The sequence below is a fragment of the Vulpes vulpes genome, chromosome 13 (genome assembly GCF_048418805.1).
Source record: "Vulpes vulpes isolate BD-2025 chromosome 13, VulVul3, whole genome shotgun sequence".
NCBI classification, from domain to species: Eukaryota; Metazoa; Chordata; class Mammalia; order Carnivora; family Canidae; genus Vulpes; species Vulpes vulpes.
In genome coordinates, this window is record NC_132792.1 from 53,162,673 (window position 1) to 53,186,076 (window position 23,404).

General features: G+C 35.5%; 1 protein-coding gene across 4 annotated transcripts in view; it reads right to left on the reverse strand.

Moving 5' to 3' along the window:
* The window catches only part of PKIA (cAMP-dependent protein kinase inhibitor alpha), a 97,812-nt gene that overhangs the window by 28,665 nt on the left and 45,743 nt on the right, over positions 1–23,404 (reverse strand). For 3 of the 4 annotated variants that reach the window (XM_026012796.2, XM_072734445.1, XM_072734446.1), the window contains exon 2: positions 3,051–3,171. The exons of the other annotated variant lie outside the window; for it this stretch is intronic. The gene's annotated coding sequence lies outside the window, so the exon portion shown is untranslated. The remainder of the gene's footprint in view (positions 1–3,050; positions 3,172–23,404) is intronic. 4 annotated transcript variants of the gene reach the window in all.

The following is a 23,404-nucleotide window of genomic DNA, read 5'->3' on the forward strand; positions in this document are numbered from 1 at the left end:
AAAAATATAAATAACTTTAGAAGTGAATGATTCTGAAATTGCCCTTACCTTGTCATTATAAAAATGCTCCAGAAATTATGTGTTGTAAATAATATGGCCCAGAAGTTTATTAGGGGATTTTCTATCCATATTTGAGTCATTTAATAGTATGTCTAATGTAGGTACTATGCCTAAATGTAATGGGATGATATGTAAATGATTAAAACTAGATAAATGTTCTACAAAGCTGTAATAATCAAAACAGTATGGTACTGGCACACAGATCAGTGGAACAGAATAGAAAGCCCAGAAATAAATCCACACTTATTTGGTTAATTAACCTTTGACAAAAAAGGCAAGAATATGCAATGGAAAAAGATAGTCTCTTCAATAAATGGTGCTGGGAAACAGGACAGCTATATGTAAAAGAATGAAACTGGACCTCTTTCTTATGCCATATACAAAGCCGAACTCAGATTAAATTTGAGTTGGATTAGATTGGATTAGAGACCTAAATGTGAGACCTGAAACCATAAGAATTCTAGAAGAGAACACAGGCAGTAATTTCTCTGATAGCTGCAGCAACACTTTTCTAGATGTCTCCTAAGGCAAGGGAACAAAAGCAAAAATAAACTATTGGAACTACATCACAATAAAAAGCTTTTGCATAGCAAAGGAAACCATCACCAGGGACGCCTGGGTGGCTGCCCGGTTAAGCATGTAGGCCTTTGGCTCAAGGCGTGATCCTGGAGTCCGGGGATCCAGTCCCACATCAGGCTCCCTGCATGGAGCCTGCTTCTCCCTCTGCCTATGTCTCTGCCTCTCTCTTTCTGTGTCTCTCATGAATAAATAAATCTTAATAAATCATAAATAAAAAAAATCTTAAAAAAAAAAAGGAAACCATTACCAAAACAAATAGGCCACCTACTGAATGGGAGAAGATATTTGCAAATGATATATCTGATAAGGGGTTAATATCCAAAATATATAAAGAACTTATATAACTCAATACAAAAAAAAAAAAAAAACTCCCAAAAAAGGAAAAGAAAAAAAAAACAACAATCCAATCAAAAAATGGGCAGAGAACTAAATAGACATTTTCCAAAGGCATACAGATGGCTAATAGACACATGAAAAGATGTTCAACATCGTAATCAAGAAAATGTAAATCAAACCACAATGAGCTATCACCATACACCTGTCAGAATAGCTAAAATCAAAGACACTAAATAAAAAGTGTTGGTGAAGATGTGGAGAAAAAGAAACCCTTCTGCACTGTTGGTGGGAATATAAATTGGTACAGCCACTGTGAAAAACAGTATGGAGATTTCCCAAAAAATGAAAAATAGAAATACCATATGATTCAATAATTCTACTGGTACTTACCTAAAGAAAACAGAAACACTAATTTGAAAAGCTATGTACCCTATGTTTCTTGCATCATTATTTACAATAATCAGTTATGGAAGCAACCTAAGTATCCCATCAGTATCCCATGAATGAATAAGAAAGATGTGGCACACACGTATACACACATATGCACACAGGAATATTACACAATTATCAAAAAGGATGAGATCATGCCATTTGAGACAAAATGCATGGACCTAGAGGGTAGTATGTTAAGTGAAACAAATCAGACTAAGACAAATATCATGATTTTACTCAAATGTGGAATCTAAAAAAAACAAATGAATAAACTAGCAAACAAAAAGGAGAATCAGACCTATAAATACAGAGAACGAATGATGATGGCCAAAGCGAAAGGTGGTGAGGGGACTGACAAAATGGGTGAAAGGCAGTGAGAGATATAGACTTCCAGTTAGAGAATGATCAAGTCCCAAGAATTAAAAGCCCAGCATAGAGAATATAGTCAATGATATTGTAATAGTGTTGTATGGTGACAGATGGGAGCTACACTTGTAGTGAGCATGGGGTAACATATACAGATGTTGAATCACTATGTTGTACACATGGAACTAATGTAATATTGTGTGTCAACTATACTTCAAAAAAAAAATTTTAACTAGATAAATTCTTCAGCCTTATTAGTAGTGTGAGATCTATCTAGGCTTTCATTTCATGGGTATTTACCCATTTCATGGGTATTTGTGAGGCCATAGGCCCTCACAAATATGGAGTCTGTGTTGGTCTTATAATTATCCCTAGAATCATGAGGACTGATCCATTCTTTCCACAAATTTTATTGCTTACATTTCATGTGTCAGGTACAGTGCTAGGTCCTGAGAATATAAGAGTCAATACACAAGGAAATACAAGGATAAACATATTTTCTAACATGTTAAGTTTTTTTCATTCATTCATCCATAAGTCATTCCCCACGGTCTTATATTGAGTAGCGAGTAGGATCAAGTGGTGGGCTAAATACTGAATATATAACTGTGAGTGAAATGGAGAGGCCCTTGATTTTTGGATGTCACTACTGTCTTTTGTCTTGCCATATAATGAGTCATCTTTATTATTCCTTTTACGTTTTTAACTCAAATTTTGCTAATGAAAAATAAAATCATTAGTTGTATTTTAACATGCATAGGTAAATGAGGTCCTCTTTCCTATGCCCCATTTTCCTCCTTTTTAACTCCCTATGTGCACTACTTTTTGGCAAGACCAAAAATAGATGTGCCCCAACAAGAACCAAGCTGATTTCTTCACAACATTGACTAGATCTGTTCCCCACTTAAAAGACTACTTGATTCATCATGGCCATTAATTTGAATAGGCAACTAGAAGATCATGAAGACAACCTAGTCAATGATTTGTCCTAGGAGAAAGTAACAAAGAGATTAATCTGCTGTTCCACATGCCTAACCTCTTAGGATTAAACTAGTCACCAAGATCACTACATGTACTAGGCAACAAGGAGCTAAAAATGGAAAAAAGCATCATACTGTTATTGCATTCATTTTCCTCCAAGGTACTCTCTGATAAACACTACCACTGCCAAGGGAATTGCAAACAGCTTCCTTGTAGGTTATACATCTATCTTTTTCCAAGTAATTATATCCAACCCTCAGAACAGGTGGTTGAATATGTGAGATAAATGTTCCTACCTGATTGGAAACCTTCTTGTCCTTAATTCATTGGCTATACTTGATTTTTTTGTTCTTGGATCACACCTTCTACCAGAAACTGCTCCTTTGGAGAAACCAGGCCTTCCAGAAACTCAAGAAACTGAAATGGAGATGGCAAGAGAAAGGAACATTATTGGTATTTATAAATCTCAATTTTAAAATTTTAAGTAAATGTCCAAACCTAGGTCTTCTAAACAATATAATAACTTAAGGGAAATCCACAGTTTATAAGTTTGAATACTCACAAGTGAACATTTTTTTTAAGATTTTATTTATTTATTCATGAGAGGGAGAGAGAGAGAGAGGCAGAGGGAGGGGCAGAGACATAGGCAAGGGAGAAGCAGGCTCCCTGTAGGGACCCCGATGTGGAACTTGATCCTGGACCTCAGGATCACGCCCTGAGCTGAAAGCAGACGCTCAAATGCTGAACCACCCAGGTGTCCCTCACAAGTGAACATATTATGATAAGAGTACAGGTTGCATTTTGGGCCTTCAAGCCAAGGAAGAAAAGAAAAAAAAGCCATTATCCTTTGTTCATTATAACACAAAAAGCAAAAAAGGCAAGTTTTCTTTTTCTTCAAAATCTACTTCCCTTCTTCAGTCTTCATCTACATCTTTAGTAAATTATTAATTTGACTAAACTTATTCATAAAATAAACATAGAGACCTTTAATGTGTATTATCCATTGCACATGCGCACCATGAGCTTGTCTTTTTAAGCACTGTTGCACACAAAAGTGTCTTTGTCTCGGGGAAACACACACACACACACACACACACACGTGTCTCTTTGTGATGGGGTGGTGGGGAGAGAATAAATCTGTTGACTGCTAGTCAGTGATTTAGAAAAATAAATACAAAGGTAAAAGGAAAGGTTGCAAGTAAAGAAATAAAGTCCTGACGCTGTGCTTCAGAAATAATAATAGCAGTTTTCTGAGTAGCTGAGGAAGCAGTCTCCTCAAATTATAGTCACACCTGTTATAGACCATCTGCCATATATTCCAGCATCATTAATGGAAAACAAATGGCACTATATTACCTTCTCTTTATCCATTGGCCATTTTCATACAAATTATTTTTCTCTTCAAAGTCGTGCCTTTTCCTATATGGTTTACATTAGGATCTGGGAAGAGTGACATAATGTGCCATGCCTTGGTACTTTTACAGTGATGTGTCTGCAGGAGTTGGATTATTAGGAAGCTATAAATTGTTGAAATCGTCTTAGGTTAAGTTCCCTTAGAAGCAGAACCTAAGAGAATTTGAATGCAAACTGTTTATCTGGGAGGTAGTCCCAGGAAACTCAGAAGTGGAGTGGAAACTGAGAACAGAGGCATGGAAGGAGGCCAATAGTGGTGCATTACTGAACAGATTACTCTGGGGGAACTACTGTGGGAGTTCATGGGAATTCTGTGAATCTGTAGAGCATGACTCAGAGTTATCTCTATAATGGGTGAGAAACTCGAAGTACTTATCTTCTAACCCCCCTCTGTCATGGTTGAAAGCTACACCCAGATCCATTAACTCTTCAACACTTCTATGTGCACTGTGTACAGTATAGGCTGATATGTAACATGAATGAGTGAATTTTTAAAGCAAAGGAAAGAGAAAATCATGGTAGCATGAAAATGAATAGCTAAGGATTAGACCAGAAAAGAGTTCTATATACAATCAGTATAAAGAGTGCTCACCAGAGTATAAGGAAAGAAGACATTGGGGAGAGTGTTAGAAGCCAGATCGTGAAAGGTCCATGTGTGTATAGTAAATGCTATGGTCTGAATGTTTGTGTCCTCCCAAAATTCATGTTAAAACCCTAATTCCCCGATGTACTGGTATTCATAGGTGGGACCCTTGGGAGGTGGTTAGGTCATGAGGGTGGAGCCCTCTGAATGGGATTTGTGATTTTGTAAAAGAGACCCCACAGGGCTCCCTAGCACCTTCTGCTACTTGAGGATACAACGACAAATCTGTGACCCAGCATGCTGGCACCCTAATTGAATTTTCAGCCTCAGAACTGTGGGAAAAATATATTTTTGTTCATGAGCTACCCAGTCAGCATTTTGTGATAGCAGTGCAAACAGACTAAGATGGTTCAGAATGTGAGATTTTTATCCTAAGGAAGATGGGAATCCATTGAAGGATTTTCTTAAAGATACTATTTTTAAGTAATCTCTACACTCAACATGGGGCTCAAACTCCCAACTCTGAGATCAAGATCTAGTTGCTTTACTGAGTCACAGCCCCAACTCCCCTGTCCCATTGAAGGATTTTAACTAGAAAGTTAAAATTAGAGAAAAATTTATTTGCATAACAAGATCAGGTATTTTTATAAGAAAAATTTGCTTGTTTGTTTCAGTTTTAGAAAATCAGTCTGGAGACACTGTGGCTGGAATGCTGGGGAAGTGTGATGACAATTCTGGATATAGAAAGATTAATTAGTAGTCCAATAATATAATCAAACAAAAAAATAAACATAAAATTTGTGACTGACAGTTCTTTCAGTACTTGAAAAATGTTATGCCAATGTTCTGGCTCCAAGTTTCAGATTATAAACATGTTGCCATTGGAACTGGTGTTTCTCTGCAAGTAATATATGCTCTCTCCTTGTTTACTTTCAAGATTTTTTTTATCTTTATTACTTATAAGTTTAATTATGATATGTCTCAGCAAGGAAATCTTTGTGTTTATCCTGTTTGCGATTTCTCAGCTTCTTAAATCTGCAAGTTTATGTCTTTTAAAAATTTGGGCACTTTTTGAAAAAAGTCATTTATTCATGAGAGACAGAGAAAGCCAGAGACATAGGCAGAGGGAGAAACAAGCTCCCTGCGGGGAGCTCAATATGGGACTCGAACCTAGGACCCCTGGATCATGATCTGAGCCAAACGCAGATGCTCATCAGTTCAATAATTTTCACTTGTTTTTTAATTTCTAGTTCTCTGCTTACATTTTCTATTTTTCCCCCATTTATTTCAAGGAATACGTAATGGCTTATTGAAGTATTTACATGATGGCCTATAATTTTTGTTAGATAATTCCAATATCTGACTTATCTTGATGTTGATGCATGTTGTTGGTCTTTTTCATTCATTTTGTGATTTCCTTGTTCTTGAGATCATAAGTAATTTTCAATTATATGTGAATATTTTGAGTATTATAGGACTCTGAATCTTATTTAATCTTCTTCTTCTTATTATTTTAAGCAGGAAGACCCCTCTATTGAGGTGTGACATGAGGCCTGGAGATGGAAATAGGTATATACAGCTTTCCATTGGGCCCTGTTGACAATATCCCAGCAAAAATGGACACTGACTCACATTGTTTCACTGTAGACAGGTGGCATAGAAATTCAGTTCTCCTTTTGCCCTGCTGATACTTGCCCTCAAAAGTGGGACCATTTATATCACCTTGTGAATGGGACTGGAGGTTCAGCAGGTTCCCTGACATGAGGAGAGGTGGAAGTAAAGTGTTAACTGTCCTTCTTCACACCATCACATTCCATTTCATTGATGCTGGTTGTGGGTAGAGACTTAGTGCTCCACTGACACCCAGGTGGGAAGATGAAAACTGCCAACTAGCCCCACCAACTAGCCTTTCTTCTATCTCAATTCTATCTTATTGCTTCAGGATAGATATAGGCATTCAGCACCCTACTGGGTCTCACTGACACCAGGTGTCAGGGGAAAGTGGAGTGCCTACTAGTTCCAATTTGCAACATTCTGTTATATTGATTTCAAGTGGAAGTGGAGGCTAAGCTCCCAAATTGGACCCTAAGACTGTGTGAAGGCAGTTCAGTGTTAACTAGTCCTGTCTTAAGTCTCTTTGCTGATAGGTAGGTGTGGAGGCTCAGCCCACTGATGGACCACACTGAAATAACCCTAGTAGGAGAGTCAGAGTGCTGCTTGCTTTTTGGAGGGTAGGAGTGTGGAAGATCAGTTCTTCACTTGGTCCCGCTGAAACCAAGGGGCATAGGTGGTGGTTGCAATTTTTCCATTGCATTTTGGCTTGAGCACAATATGTATTGCCAAAATGGTTTTCTGTTGTTAGCAATCCTTTTCCTCATACTTTGGCTGGAGAGACAGGTTTTTCTGGAAGCTTTTTCTGTCTCTTGTTCTATTGGTGGTTATGGATTGGAGGCTCCTGCAATGTACTCTTCAGAATATATGGGAAGCAGTAGTAAATAGAAGTCACCATGTCATTCCTCAAGTCCCAAGGTCCCTAGTAAGTCCATCTCTGGTTGCATCTTTCAATATCTTCCTATTCTTGTTTGTCATGTTATATTCAGAGTTTTAGTTTTAAGTGTGAGGACCTGGGAGAAATGTTCCATCTTGTTGGAAGCAGATGTCTGGTAGTCTATTGATGTTGGAAGTACTAATTTTCACACTTTGAGGAATGCCTTGGGTGGTTCAGTTGGTTAAGTGTCCAGCCTTGATTTTGGTTCAGATCATGACCTCAGGGTTATGGGACTGAGCCCAGCATTGGGTTACACACTCAACAGGGAGTCTGCTAGAGATTCTCTCCCTCTCCCTCTGCCCTTCCTCCCCACTCTCTCTCTAAAAATAAATAAATCTTTTTTAAAAAGTATTGATTTTTACATTTTTAAAACTCAAGTGTTTTGTTGGATTGGAAATTTAAAAATAAGCAAGGAATGAGGCAAGAAGGATATACATGGTTATAGATCAGAGTTGGAAACTTCAGTATACATTCATGATTAGCTTAATATTGACACACATGGTTAGTATAAACACATATGTCTCTTTGCTTAGTCAGCTAAAAAGACTAGAAGTGAAGACACTCCAGCAGCAATGCACATACCACCCACTCAGACCTTTGTGTTTAGTACCATTCTACAATAAAAGGATCTAGGAAAAATGACTGATTCTAGGGCTGGGACAGTAAATATATAAGATAAGCCTGGACCATCTTTCAGAAAAAAGGAAATACTAAAAATACAGACTTACATGGATCAAGACATATCAGAGTAGCAGAAGAGCCAACTGAAAGAGTTCAGATTGGTCATAACTAGAACAACTTAAGCAACAAAGTGAATAAAGTAGTATTATTATAACCCAAAGTATAAAATAAAAATCCATGAGTTCTTATTGATAAAAATAAATAATTGAATGCATGATTAAATGGGGAAGAACAGTCAAATCTCCAATGCAGAATTCCAAATAGCTTATATAGATACTCTACCTTAAGCATAACTCTCCATTCCTTAGCTTTGGGCTAAGCATAATGACTCTCTTCCAAAGTATAAAGTATGAAATTGGAGAAAAGACTAACTTTACAAAAGAGAAACCTGAAAAGTCCTACCTCAGCCAGGCGATCAAGGTTACTTTCAGCAGTCATAAATCATGTTGATAGTATGTACCCTTGATGTGATCTGACAAAATGGCCCTTGTACTCTGCTGTCTTCCCCCGCCCCCAAACACAATCCTAATCTCATCATGAGAAAGGAGTCAAACACATTCCATTAATGGTATTGTACAAAGACCTGATTTATACTACTCAAAATTGTCAAGGTCATCAAAACCAGGAAAGTCTGAGAAACTAACAAAACCAAGAGGAGCCTAAGGAGATATGGCAACTAAATGTAATGTATTATCCTGGATAGAATCCTGGAACAGAAAAAGAACATTACATAAAAACTAAAGAAATATGACTGACGTATGGACTTTAGTAAATGATAATATATCAATATTTGTTAATTAATTATAACAAATGTAACATTCTAATATAAATCGTTAGTAATAGAGGAGAATGAGTGTATGAAATATGGATACATTCTATACTATCTTCTCAATTTTTCTATGAAATTAGAACTGTTCTAAAAATAGTCTATGAACATAACTATTTTTTGTTTTATAATTTTGCCTGTATTTCTTAACGAATATGTAACTTTGCTTTACTTTCATTGATATTGATGTTAAAGAAAAAAACTTTAGAAAGGATATGTAATTCCAATTCAATAAGCAATGACTCTTGGTACCACTTTTTTGGAAGAAGTACTACATAAATCAAAGCAAACTGTCTTTAAATACTGAATTCTTTTCCATGCTTAATCTTTTACATGACTAATGTGTACTACAGGCATGATTCCACTTCAGAGGGCAGAGATTATCATAAACATTGGTTGTAGGCAATGTCTAAAGTACAGTGAAATATTAATGGAAGATACTGAAAAAACTTTGGATAATGTATTTTATGTTTTCAAAATGATGTATTATTATTTCAGTCTATAAAGGCTTCATTGTTAATACATATCCTATCCTAACCACCTTTGCCCATAAAACATAAGAAAATGATACTATCATTTGATTGTATATTCATCAATTTAAATTGAAGTTTGTTGGCACTTGTAATTGCCAGTGATACTGGCATGTGTGTTACTTTTGCAAATCCATTCCATGGCAAAATATGACCTACACAGGGGAAATCTTTGACACAGTAGGTATCTAAAAGTCATATGACTTATAGCTTTGTAGCTAGATTACCAAACATTTTACTTAGAGGCACGATAGACTGTAGAAAAGACCCATCAGAAATGTTCCATAAATTTAGAGTACATAATGTCATTTAATATTTAATGTGATTGTAGCTTAGCATTCTATCTCTAATAGGACTAAGCCCACATTATTTTTATTGCTGCCAAATACAAAAATCATCAGGGGATTTTATCAACCTTTAAAAGTAGTTAAAGTTATTTAAAAAGTTCTCCTTTCCTTTTTTTTTTTTTTTTAAAGATTTATTTATTTATTTTAGAGAGAGTTAGAGTAGCTTGGGTAGCTCAGTCAGTTATGGGTCTGGCTTTGGCTCAGGTCATGATCCCAGGGTCCTAGGATCCAGCCCCCAGTCGGGGTCTCCACTTAGCAGAGATCCTGCTTCTCCTTCTCCCTCTGCCTCTCCCCTCCCCCTGCACTGGTGCTCTCTTTCGCTCTCCCTCTCTCTAATTATTTTTAAAAAGAGAGAGAGAGAATGAGCACAAGTAGGGGAGGGGCAGAGGGAAAGGAAGGGAGAGAATCCTCAAGCGAACTCCCTGCTGAGTGTAGATCCCAATTCAGGGCTCCATCTCAGAACCCCAAGATCATGACCTGAGCCAAAATCAAGAAATGGATGCTCAACCAACTGAGCCACCTAGGTGGCTTGGTTCCAGAGCCACCCTTTGCTCTGCATTTTTCAAAGCAGAGAAGTTCTTCTTAGTCTGACCCTGGACACAAAAGTGAGTTGGCCATTTTTTTCCATGGATCCTTTTCTCATCTGTTCCACTGTCTCATTTGTTCTACCTTCTCAAGAAGTAACACTTAATCATTCATCCATGCACTCATATATTAATTATTTATTAAATGAATCTTTATTTAACATCTACATAAGGCAAAAAAAAAAAAAAAGGAAAAATACTAATCTGTGTTGCATTGAAAAATAATCAACTCGGTTAAAATCTTTGCTGATAACAAGAGCTACTCAATTTACTGGAAATTACATTTCATTATGGAGACTTGGAGACTCAGGGAAAAGCAAGACCTAAATAATAAAATAGTAATAAAAATCAGCCATATATATTGACCCTGTAAAAAAGAATCTGAATCTGGAAAAGAAACTCTAAAATAATTAGGGATGAAAAAAAATGATTAGTGATGTTTTGAAGATTGGAGGTTATAATTGGAATCTCCATTTTACAGATGAAAATAGAAAGTCTCACAGATTACGTTACTCACCTAAAACGAAATGGACTGGAAACAGCAGAACTGGAATTATAACTTTAGACTTTATAATGCCAGAGCCTGTGCTCTGAAGTACAATATGTGTATATGCGTGTATGTTGGGGGGGTGGAGAGAAAGAGTTGAATAGGGAACTTCTGAGAAATGACATGAGTCCTGCCAAGTATCCATCAGCCAATAATTTAGGAACTTCCAACTATGCAAATAATTGTTAATCACAAGGCTGAACTAAGGATCTCTTACTTTTGAACTAAGAATTAAAAAGCTTCCAGAAGTTGAGTCCAAATTTTACCTTACATAAGATACTTATTACAGAGAGTCAAAGCATAAGTCAGCCTCTAAAGAGCTCTGAAAATACTGGAAATATTCATATCAGTGCAGTTTCATAATGTGGATAATAGAGGATTTAAGAAATTGGAAGATGTACCTGCAGACTCATTTGTTATCACTTCTGTGAATATAAGTGAATAAAAATGAGAAAAGTGGAAATGAATGGCTAGCAATTTTGAGTAGTCTTCTTAATATTCATCTAGGTAAGACTAAGCACGAAAATGTGGATCTTGAAATGATATTTTTAAAGCACTTATGAGTACATCTGGTCTTTTTATATCAAATAACTTGGAAATGTGAACTGTAAAATAAATCTAGTCTCTGATGATAGAATTGTTGGCTTTATTTAAAGGTATGAAATGTAACATGATGCAATAACCAAAAAGTCTAAAGAAAAGAGCAGAAAACTCCTTCACTACTCCTCTTAAAAAGCAAAATTATAATAAGTACCATGTTAAAAAATATGTTTGAAACAAACAGAAAATCCCCAGTGTTACAGAGCTTTTAAGATCTTTATTTTGGTTTAATTTATAATAAATATTCATATGTTTACATAGTTGTCACAAGGTAGACACAATTTTGAAATCAGCTTTCTTCTTTCTTTCTTCATTAAACATTCTAGTAATGTAATTACTATAACTGTAATTATAACTGTAGTTTGGTATGAAGGAGATACAAATAACTAAAACATTCTATTGTTGACTATTAAAGATGTTTTAATGTTTTGTTATTAGAAATGACATAACAATGAACACCTTTATTTATATAATAATTTCCTAAATATAAATTATTTATTAGAGTAAGTTTCCAGAATTAGAATTAATGTATAAAGCCTATAACATTTTTATCTTGCTAGACATTGCCAAATTACTTTTTAAAGATCAAATCAAATCATATTGCCAAGAACTTTGCCAACATATCATATAATTTTTTTTATTTTGCTAAAGTAATAAACTGAAACCTCATATTCCATTTCTTTGACTTTTTTTGATAACTACTGAGGTCAAACATCACATATGTATTTAAAATACTAATTGTATTATTTCTTGACTGTCATCTCTAACTTTGTTGTCTCTTCATAATCTATAACCAGGTGGCTGGAGAAAAAAAAACACATGGCAGGGCAAATTGGTATCCCAATAAATTAAAGATTACTAATTTCAAATGGGTTTTTCAAGACTGGAAATATGGCTCTGACTTACCAATAATTTTCTAATTTATTTATTTATGTATTCATTCATTCATTCATTCATTCATTCATTCATGAGAGACACAGAGAGAGGCAGAGACATAGGCAGAGGGAGAAGCAGGCTCCCCACAGGAAGCCCAATGCAGGACTTGATCCCAGGATCACACCCTGAGACACAGGCAGAAGTTCAACCACTGAGCCACCCAGGCATCCAAATTCTAATTCTTAAAGGACTTTTTTTTTTTTAAACGAATCTCCACTCTATTCAATTTTTCAAATCTCTCACTCTATTCAATAATTTCTCTCTATTCTCTCTACTTCCCTTGTTCTCAGCAGATGAGTTGCCTCATATCTCATTAAGAAAGCAGAAGTCAGTAAATAACTTACTATCAAATCAATTAATTCATTAGCATTTGCACTGATTTTTATATTCCTTTTTATTTTAAGAGTTAAAGTTAAAAAGCAATTTATATCACACATGGTGGGTATTCATTTTCTCTCATATTCTCAAGTACTTCACAGAACTGCATTTTCTACAATCCAAATACTCCTTATGAATTGTTCCTATCAAAATTCAACCTATTCTAAACTAATCACTCCTACTTAAAATGTTAAAAACTACACATGCAGCATTGTCCTTTGATCCCTGCTTACCTTTTTTTTTTTAATTTTATTTATTTATAATAGTCACATAGAGAGAGAGAGAGAGGCAGAGACACAGGCAGAGGGAGAAGCAGGCTCCATGCACCGGGAGCCCGATGTGGGATCCTGGGTCTCCAGGATCGCGCCCTGGGCCAAAGGCAGGCGCCAAACCGCTGCGCCACCCAGGGATCCCTCTGCTTACCTTTTTTATCCAATTCATGGCTCAGCTTTTCAAACTTATCTTCATTTATTGTTTCCATTTTCACACACCCCATTTATTCTATAATTTATTTCCAACTGGCTTGTCTCACCCCAACCTCTTTGCCCACTGCCTTGAAATTTTACTTATGAAGGTCACCCACTATCTCCATGTCAGCAGAGCCAATGGATAGTTTTTGTCCTCATATTTCTAGGTTCTTTCCTTCTTTAAAAAAAAAGAAAACAAAAACAAATTTGTTTTTATGCATTTATGCTTTTACACCCTTATAATCTTCTGTATCAGTATATTTTAGTGGCTCCCCTTCTTTAATTTGATTTCTAAATATTCTATTAGTCTTATCATCTTCAGTGGAATATACAACTATATGAAGGGAAAAAAAAACCAACAACTATATGAAGAATTATTCTCAACATTTAGTGCTCATAATAATACTGATGACAGGGCATTCCTGGGTGGCTCAGCGGTTTAGTGCCTGCCTTCAGTCCAGGGTGCGATCCTGGAGTCCCGGGATGGAGTCCCGCGTTGGGCTCCCTACATGGAGCCTGCTTCTCCCTCTGCCTGTGTCTCTGCCTCTCTCTCTCTCTCTGAGTCTCTCATGAATAAATAAATAAAATCTTAAAAAAAAATACTGATGACAGCAATAGTAATACTTCCATGTGCTGGTATATATATATATATATATATATATATATATACACACACACACACACACACACATATATATATAACCTATATATATATATATATATATATATATATATATATATGAGTTTATATGTTTATATATAACCTATGAGTTTATATATAACCTATGAGTTATATATATATAATATATATATATGATTTTATCCTTCTCATAAACCTATGAGATAAGCCTTATTATTATTCTTATCTTATAAATAAGGAAATAGGCCTGAGAAATAAAGTATAATTTACCCAGTGTCACACCATCAGTAACCAGTAATGTCCTGAGCTGAGTTAATACTGGGTAAGTTCAAGAGTTTAGAGTAGACAAGTTAAATAATGTCTCATAGATTGGCCTTAAAGTGAGCAAAATTTAGTTAATAACTTGTAAGGAACCAGAAAGCAATGGAACTTTTTTACTGAATACAAACTTTTAAGTCATACGTCAGTAATTAAGTATGATTGATTCTTATTGAATGGAATTATTTATTTCTCTGTTCTTTTGAAAGAAATATTCTTGTTCTAGTGTTTTACATTTTTTAAATTCATTCACATACTTAGCATTCATTAAACACACATTTCCTCAGCACTTTCCATACCCCAGTCTCTGTTGAAAGCCTTGAAGGATTCAGTGGTTAAGGAGAAAGCATGAAGTCTTTGCTCTTTAGCAAATGCCCTAGAGGTAAGGGGAAACAGAGTAAACATGTGAACAAATTTCGTAGTGACAGAAGTTTAACTGGATGATGGGATAGAGAGGCACCGAGGAAGCAGGTCTCTGACCAAAACAATAGTGGCAACATTTGAATTGAGCCATTAATGAGCAAAGGGAAGTAAAAGGATCAGCGAGTACAAAGCTGTGAGGCAAATGTGCCTGGAACCAGGTGAAGGTTGGGGAAAGATGTAAGAAGTGGCCAAAGCATATGGTGCCCATAAGCCTCCCTCAATATTTTATGTTTTAGTCTCTTCACAGTAGATAGTCTTTAGAGGTGAGAAACAAGCCAATGATATCATCTAATTTGTGTTTTTTAAAATATTACCTTGACTGTTGTGGCTCCTACAAAAGACAGAATAGCTGTGCCTCTTTAAAGTGTGGATAATAAATTTTAAAAAGCCCCAATGAGCTCATAAATGGTTAATTATCATCATTAGTTTCAACTAGATTGCATTAATATAAGCCTGGTTACCCTGTAGTCCTGGAGGCATGTTAGATTAGGGAAACCCAATTATTTTCAAATAGTGTGATTTGAACCTCAAGACTGTTGAGGTTCAGGAATATTATTTTATTGATGGGAGCTGGGTAAGAGCTTTAGAGTAAGAAAAGAACACATGTAATAGTTTGCTTTTTCTGTCTATTCTCCCTTTCTGTGGGAGAAGTGATGGGAAACGGGTTACTACTCTGCATTGATGCATCACTTAAATTTCAGAACTAGTTCAATCTCTTAAGTATTTGCTAAGAAACTAATCTATGTTAGGCCCTTAGCTGAGACTGGGGATACAAAGTGAATAGTGATAAGAGCAACTATTACTAATAAGAGCTAGGTACTGTGCTAATGCATAACATGTACCATCTTATATTAATTTCTGCATTAACTCTATACAATAGATGCATTTCCCCATTTTCCAGATGAGAGATCTGATGCTTTCAAGGGGCTCCAAGGTTACACAGCTAGTCAGGGGTGTAGGCAGTATTTGGACTCAGAAGATCACCAACTCTCTTAGCCATTATGTTGTATTATCTGCAAGGACCCTACCAGAGAAGTCCAAAATTGTACATATATGGGTACAACCGACCCTAAGACTACCTGGCACAAAATAGCTGCTTGACAAGGCTTGCATTTATGTAAGATGCACTTGGAGAGAAGACTGTGAGAGAGGATCATGAAAACATGCACAAGTGAGAAAGAATAGGGTAGGCTAAAAGTATGATGTTGAGGACCAAGAGGCAGATTTCTTCTTGTTTCCCCTCAGAATTATTAAACTATATCTACTTCACAATATTAGAAAGAAGTCACAATGTAATGAACAGTTTGTGGACACATCTAACCTTCAATTCTGGTAGATGTAGAGTATATAATAGTGGCCCCTAAGTATATTTTTAAAAACTTTCATTTCTCTCTCTCTTTTTTTAAGATTTATTGTATTTATTTTAGAGAGAGAATGTGAGCAACAGCTGGGGAAGGGGCAGAGGGAGAGAGACTCCTCAAGCAGACTTCTTGATGAGCAGGGGGCCTGAGATGGGGCTTGATCTCAAGACCCAGGCTTGAGGCCAACGCGAAACTTAGAAATTGAGAGTTGGCTGCTTAACTGGCTGAGCCACCCAGGCACTCCATAAAAAAACTCATTTTTTTCTTTAGCCTTGAAAAAAAATAGTTTTCTGATATGTATAATTTAGGAAATTCTTCAGAGAAAATATTTAGAGCATACTATCTCAGAGGAAAGTGATTTTGCAAAAAAATCTACCAACAGAACTCCAAACCCACCAATCATTTAGTATTCTATCATCCCTTGTGTTGTTGCTTTATGCATTTTTCTGAAAGAAGGCTCATAATAGTTCATTAATTATCAAAGATAAAGATCCACATTGTTGGCAGAAAAGAGCTTCGCTCTGGATTAGACCAGTTTAGGTTTTCCTACTTACTAGAATTAGGTAACATTCTTAATCTTTGTGAGCCTGTTTCCTATCTGTAAAGAGGGATAACACTATTAGAGAGGGATGTGTAAATTAAATGATGTACAGAACCTTCCAGATTATAAGAATGTGCCTAGGGCAACCCAGGTGGCTCAGCGGTTTAGCGCCGCCTTCAGTCCAGGGTGTGATCCTGGAGACCTGGGATCGAGTCCCACGTCAGGCTCCCTGCATGGAGCCTGCTTCTCCCTCTGCCTGTGTCTCTGCCTCTCTCTCTGTGTCTCTCATGAATAAATAAATAAAATCTTAAAAAAAAAACATGCCTAATAAATGTTAAGTGATGTGCAAATAAATATTCTGCTTCCTTGAAACGAAAAAAAACCTGTTTTCATGCTCTTTACACTATTTTTTAGCTAATGGTCTAAATATCAAGGTAATGTTTATTAGAAATTACTTTTGTTCTGTCACTGTCCATCTCCGTTTCCAACATATTCTTGATGAATCAAGTATCCATATCAGTAATATTTATCACATAAGTTCATATGTTTAAGATATTTCAATGTGAAGAAAGTTACTACTCAAAGGGATGGCTAAGCTGACTTTGCCAAGATTTCAATGAGATATAAATACATTTTATTCAAACCTAATTTTCAAAGAAGAGGAGAATATAGTTTCAAGATGTGAAAAGGAAAACCATTTTTCTTTTTCTTTTTCTTTTTTACAAATGTTATTTTGTTTTAGTAGAGAAAAAAGACAGTTTATAGTTAATTCATAATAATTTATAATATAGTTATATATAATACAGTAAATTTATAGGTGGTAGTCTAACATTTTATGGTTGGCTTAAAAGAAAGTGTCATAGGGATCCCTGGGTGGCTCTGTCAGTTAAGCATTTGCCTTTGGCTCAGATCATGATCCTAGAATCGAGCCCCGCATTGGGCTTCCTGCTCAGTGAGGAGTCTGCTTCTTCCTCTCCCTCTTCCCCTCTCCTCTGCTTCTGCGCTCTCTTAAATAAATAAATAAATAAATAAATAAATAAATAAATAAATAATCTTTTTTTTTAAAAGGAAGTGTCATAAATTTATAATAATAAATCATTTTTCTTTGATCAGTAATGCAGATTTACAAATATTCTTTTCTGTGAGTACCAAAAGGAACCACTGTTTTTCCTTCAAGTCCCAGACTCTATTAGTTGTAAATGCTAGTAACTCTCAAATGCAAATAGAATCACTATTCCACATGTGGCAATCAGGAAATGATCTGTGTACCAGCTACCTTAACAAAAGGCTTGCAAACACACTAAATGAGTGGTGAAAGTCAAAATGATGCCAAATGTGTGTGAAACCAGAGCATACAGAATTATAAGTTATTTGGGGGGATTAATTATAATATTCCTTCTGAAAGGTTTGTGTGTTACTATTTAAATGGAGAACACAGAGCACCTGGGTGGCTCAGTCAGTTAAGCATCCTGCTCTTGATTTTGGCTCTGATTGTGGGACTGAGCCCTACATTGAGCTTAGCGCTGGACATGGAGCCTGCCTAAGATTCTCTCTCTCTTCCTCTAACTCTCCCATCATCCACTCTAAAAAGTAAATAAATAAATGGAGAACACAGTCCGATGATCTAGGTTATCAAGCTGATATATAATACTGCCAAAAATCTTCATGTGATAATATATATTGTAGTAATCAATAAAATTTTATAGGAAGAACTAATCAAATTATAATTTCATTTTATACTTTGGCATGAATATATCAAGTTGGGTCTTCTTGACTAGACGAATAATAACTATAGATAAAAGGAAATTGTGTTTGTTGTTGCTCTCTTTTGCCAGAGTGCAAAACATTTTATTTATTTATTTACTTTAAATTCAATTAGTTAGCATATAATGTATATTAGTTGCAGAGGTAGAGCTCAGTGATTCATCAGTTGTATATAACTCCCAGTGCTCATTACATCATGCGCTCTCCTTGTCTATCATTCTGTTATCCTATCCCCTTACCTCCACCTCATCCAGCAACTCTTAGTTTGTTTACTATGATTAAAAGTCTCTTATCATTTATCTTGTTTTATTTTTCCCTCTTCCCCTACAATCTTAATTTGTTTCTTAAATTCCACATGTGAGTGAAATCATTTAATTGTCTTTCTCTGATTGACTTATTTTGCTTAGCATAATACCCTCTAGTTCTATCCACATCATTGCAAGTGGCAAGATTCATTTTTTGATGGCTGACTAGTATTCCATTTCAGTGTGTGTGTGTACACCACATCCTCTTTATCCATTCATCTGTGGACAGACATCTGGGCTCTTTCCATAGTTTGGTTGCTAGAAACACTGGAGTGCAGGCGCCCCTTCAGATCACTACATTTGTATCTTTGGGGTTAATACCTAGTAGTACAATTGCTGGGTTCTAAGGTAGCTCTATTTTCATGGTGGATAAAGGAGGTTTAAAAGGAGGTTGGGAGGGTGGGGTTGTATTTATCAACTTGGGAAAATGGCTCCATGGACTCTACATCTGTGATATAAATATTTATTCTAAATCTAAAAGAGAATCTGGATCAGTTACTTCAACACATCCATAAAACAATCATTTTCAAACAGGAAAGAGATGAAGAGATACCAGTATATATATTTTTTCAAACTGCAAGAAGAAACCTACTTTCAGTTTTCATCAGAACCCCAGTTTTCCTGTTACTAGGGCCCACACTTACATTAGTGCATTCCCTTCCTATGAATAGCATCGCAATCTTCTCACTGGTGCTCATCCCTTCTCTTAATATCTTGTTCAAAATTCAACCATCAGCCTAAGAAATTTGTTCCCAGTTTCACTACTGTTACCTGATCATGTTATTTCAATCACTTTAGAACATTTATACTACCTACTTCCACACGTAGGTAATATATATGTGAGATTTAAATAAAAGAATGCCCATAAAGTACTTAATGCTCAGCTTTGAGCACAATATGAATATTCAGTAACTGTTGGCTAGCATTATTATTATATCATTTACATTAAAAAATAATCTGTACTGGTTGCTCTTTGATTCCCAAAAGGGAATAAAGGAAATAAATGGACATGTACTATTATCTACAATGAGAAGCAGTGCAGGGCATAGAATTAGTGGTTCTCAAGTTGAAATTGACCTGGATTTCAATTCCATCCCTGTCACTTATTTGGACTTCTCTATGCTTCAGTTATATGGAGTTAATAGATATTTCAGGGATATTGTAAGTATTAAAAATAATTCTAGGGATCAGTTCTTAGAGCCTGTGACACTTGATCTCAGGGTTCTGGGTTTGAGCCCCAAATTGGATGTAGAGATTACTTAAAAATAAAATCTGGCAGCCCAGGTGGCTCAGTGGTTTAGTGTCACCTTCAGCCTAGGGTGTGATCCTGGGGGCCCAGGATCGAGTCCCACCTCAGGATCCCTGCATGGAGCCTGCTTCTCCCTCTGCCTGTGTCTCTGCCTCTCTCTCTCTCTCTCTCTGCGTCTCTAATAAATAAATAAATAAATAAATAAATAAATAAATAATCTTAAAAGAATAATAATTAATATTATAATAGTGTTTGGATCCAGAAGAAATATTCATTACCCCATTTAATGTAAATTATTAGATAATATTTGATTGATTTTTAGGAATTTGGTAACAGCTCTGTATCCCTTCCATAAAAATAAACAAATAACTTCACAGCATTTTGCATGTAATTCCAGGGCTTTGTTAATATAAAAATGAACCAAAATCTTTAGTTGGCACAAACAATTCATAAATATTGTTATAGGGGAACTATAGTTGTTCTTGAAACACAGACTACCATCCTAGAGAAAGACAAGCAACATTTTAATGTCAAAATTTGAGTCAAAACTGAGTTTGCAGAATGGTACTTCCACTAGGTCACAATTTAACCAAGATTAAAATTCCTGACCTGACTGTCCCCATCACAGGCTTGAAAATCTGGCAGGTAATCAAATGCAACCAGTAGCTGAAAAGCCTCAATTGCTTGTCTATAAAATGGGCATGTTAATACCATTCTGATAAGAGAACTTTGAAGATTAAATAAGAAAGCACAAGTAAACTCTCCTAGCACCTAACAGCCAAGATATAAACCTTTCAGCTCTTTCATTTCTTTTTCCTTCTTGCTTTACTCATATTCCTTCCTTGCCTTTTTTTCTCATTTTGTTTCATGTTCCACAATGGTGAAGTCATTGTAATGCTTTTACTCTGATAATGTCATATAATTTCTAGCATAATAAACAAAGAAAGCCTAAGAAATGATTGAGGTAAATAGTAAAATTATTAACCTCATTTGTCCAGAAATATATCTATTTAATTCTCCTTTACTAGCTGTTTGTCATCCATGGGCACAAATTGGATGTGTATCAAATATATTAAAACTCTGGTTTTAATTATCCCTGGTGCCATTTGGGGTTCCATTTATATACTATATAGCTATCCAAAAACTAAACTATCATTTCTTATCCTCTTCTGTTTTAATACCCTAAAACATGTGTTCTAATTAATGGTTATATTGGCATTACATTCATTCCTCTTTGCTTTTTCTCTGATTATAACAGGTACTACCTGACAAGTTAATAACATGGGGTTTCTGAATACAAGGAAGGTCAAAGAAGAAAATAGGATGAGTAATGTAAGATATGACATATAGAACAAGTGGAGCTTTAGCAGTAACAAAACCAGTAAAATTATAGATAATTAATCAGAAGTCAGGAAAATTTTGTCATGTGTTGCCATTAATTGGCCAACTAGAGTAAACACAAACAATAAAAAGCAAAGAGTGGAAAAATCTATTGTTCCTGTCAACTTCTGCTTGTTATTAGAGCAATTATCTCCTAGTTTATGAAACGATAACAATTTATTGTCTGAATTTAAATGTCATCAGTGTAAGATGCAGAGATATATGATGCCTATTACACTTTTACTCATAAATTTAGTATTATAGCATCATATGTTCCACAGTAAAAAATAATTTAGAGGAAATGTAGAATTCATGCAAAATAAAATAATTTTTAAACTTAAGAAAAATTTTAAAAGATTGCTGACTATGTCTTGGCACACTTTCCTTTGTAGAATATGTTAGAGCCAGCCTTTTTTTTTTTTTTTTTTTTTTTCTGGTGATTAAGAGCTACTGTACTACAGAGAAAGCCCCTATTCATATTCATAATTATCAGGCAAATCAAGGAGCTGACTTGCTTAGAATTAGTAACTCCTTTCTTCTTCACTTCTTTTTTTTTTTTTTAAAGATTTTATTTATTTATTCATGAGAGACACAGAGAGAGAAAGGCAGAGACACAGGCAGAGGGAGAAGTAGGATCCATGCAGGAAGCCCGACGTGGGACTCGATCCCAGGTCTCCAGGGTCATGCCCTGGGACGAAGGAGGCGCTAAACCGCTGAGCCACCAGGGTGCCCCTCTTCTTCACTTCTTAACAAAGGAACATCTGACAAAAAATAAAATCCTACTTTTGTTAAAAAAATAGAAAATGATGGAATATCAGAAAATTAATTTAATTTTCACAAATAATGATCAATAACTACTAAATACTGGCCCGTGTAAATTAAACAGTCCTCTTTTGTCATCTGTTTCTAAATATGAAATGCATCCATGTTCAGGAATCATTTCCAAGCAAATATGTTTTGTTTTGTTGTGGGGTTTTTTTTTTTTTTTTTTGGTAACTGAATTACCATAATGAGTAGTAAGATCAATCTGTTTTAATTTACATAACTGCTAAATATAAAATAAAATTTAGAGATTTTTTCACTTCTTTATTTTAACTTTGTGATAAGATAAAGAAAACTGTACTTTCTATCATATTTTAGTTTTTGCTCAATTAATGCTACCCAAATCCTTGACAGGTAGTATTATCTCTCTGTGTTCTTTCAGAGCAATTTCCTTGCATACCAGTCCCATAGAAAAAAAAAAAAAAAAAACAATATCTTTAGGAGACCTTTCAAGGAAGTCACTGCTATTGATTCATCTCTTAAATATGGCCCAATTTAGCAATAAAATGATGAAGTTTATAGCTTCTTCTCAGTGCATTAACTTTGCAAGGTTTAAATGTCTTTTCCTAGATGACAGAGATGGCTTCTATACAAACACATATGGATACACACACCTATCATTTGACATACTTTCCATCTGTAATTCCACACTGAATTTTCCTTGCCATTCACCAACACCAAGGCTAGTTTATCAAACTCCTTTTCCCTGCTAGCTAGTTTGTATTCAGGGGAACAGGGAATAATTCTTGTGTCCTTTAATTAATCTACATCTTATTTATGAACTAACAAGAAATTATTTTTTTTTACTGGTATTTTGATCCTTTCATACAATTACTTCTAACTATATATGGCTTGCAGGACTAGCCTTATGACTGGAGATACAAGAAAAAGCAGATGCCTAAAAACGTCTTCCCTTCTACTAACAGATGCTTGACAATCAAATCGCACCTGTTTATCTCCAAACCTCATCCTTAAATCTTTCTTTGCCCTTAAAATTCAAATACCCACCATACCTTAAGATCTTAGTCATTTTTTCCTTAGCCGGAATGATCGAAAGCAAATTCTGATGATGTGTAGGAGGGAAGAGAACTCGAGGGCATAGGGTTTCTGCAGAGGGTGTTAGGTAACAAAGGAGACAGAATGATAAATAGACTCACAGGGGAAAAACTCAGAAAGTGGGGCTTGATGAAACTTAAGCAAACATTGTAGTTTTGCCTCAGGTCTATTCTAATTAGACAAGGAAGTTCTGAAGGTGACTGCTATTCCTGTGTAAGAGTCTGCTTGAAAAGCATAAGTTATAAAATACTTTGTGGTCCTGTATATTACAGACACATTGTATAATGTGATTCAAACTGCAAGAAACAGGCACATTCCCATATGGCGTTGGCCGCACACCATTTCGTAACC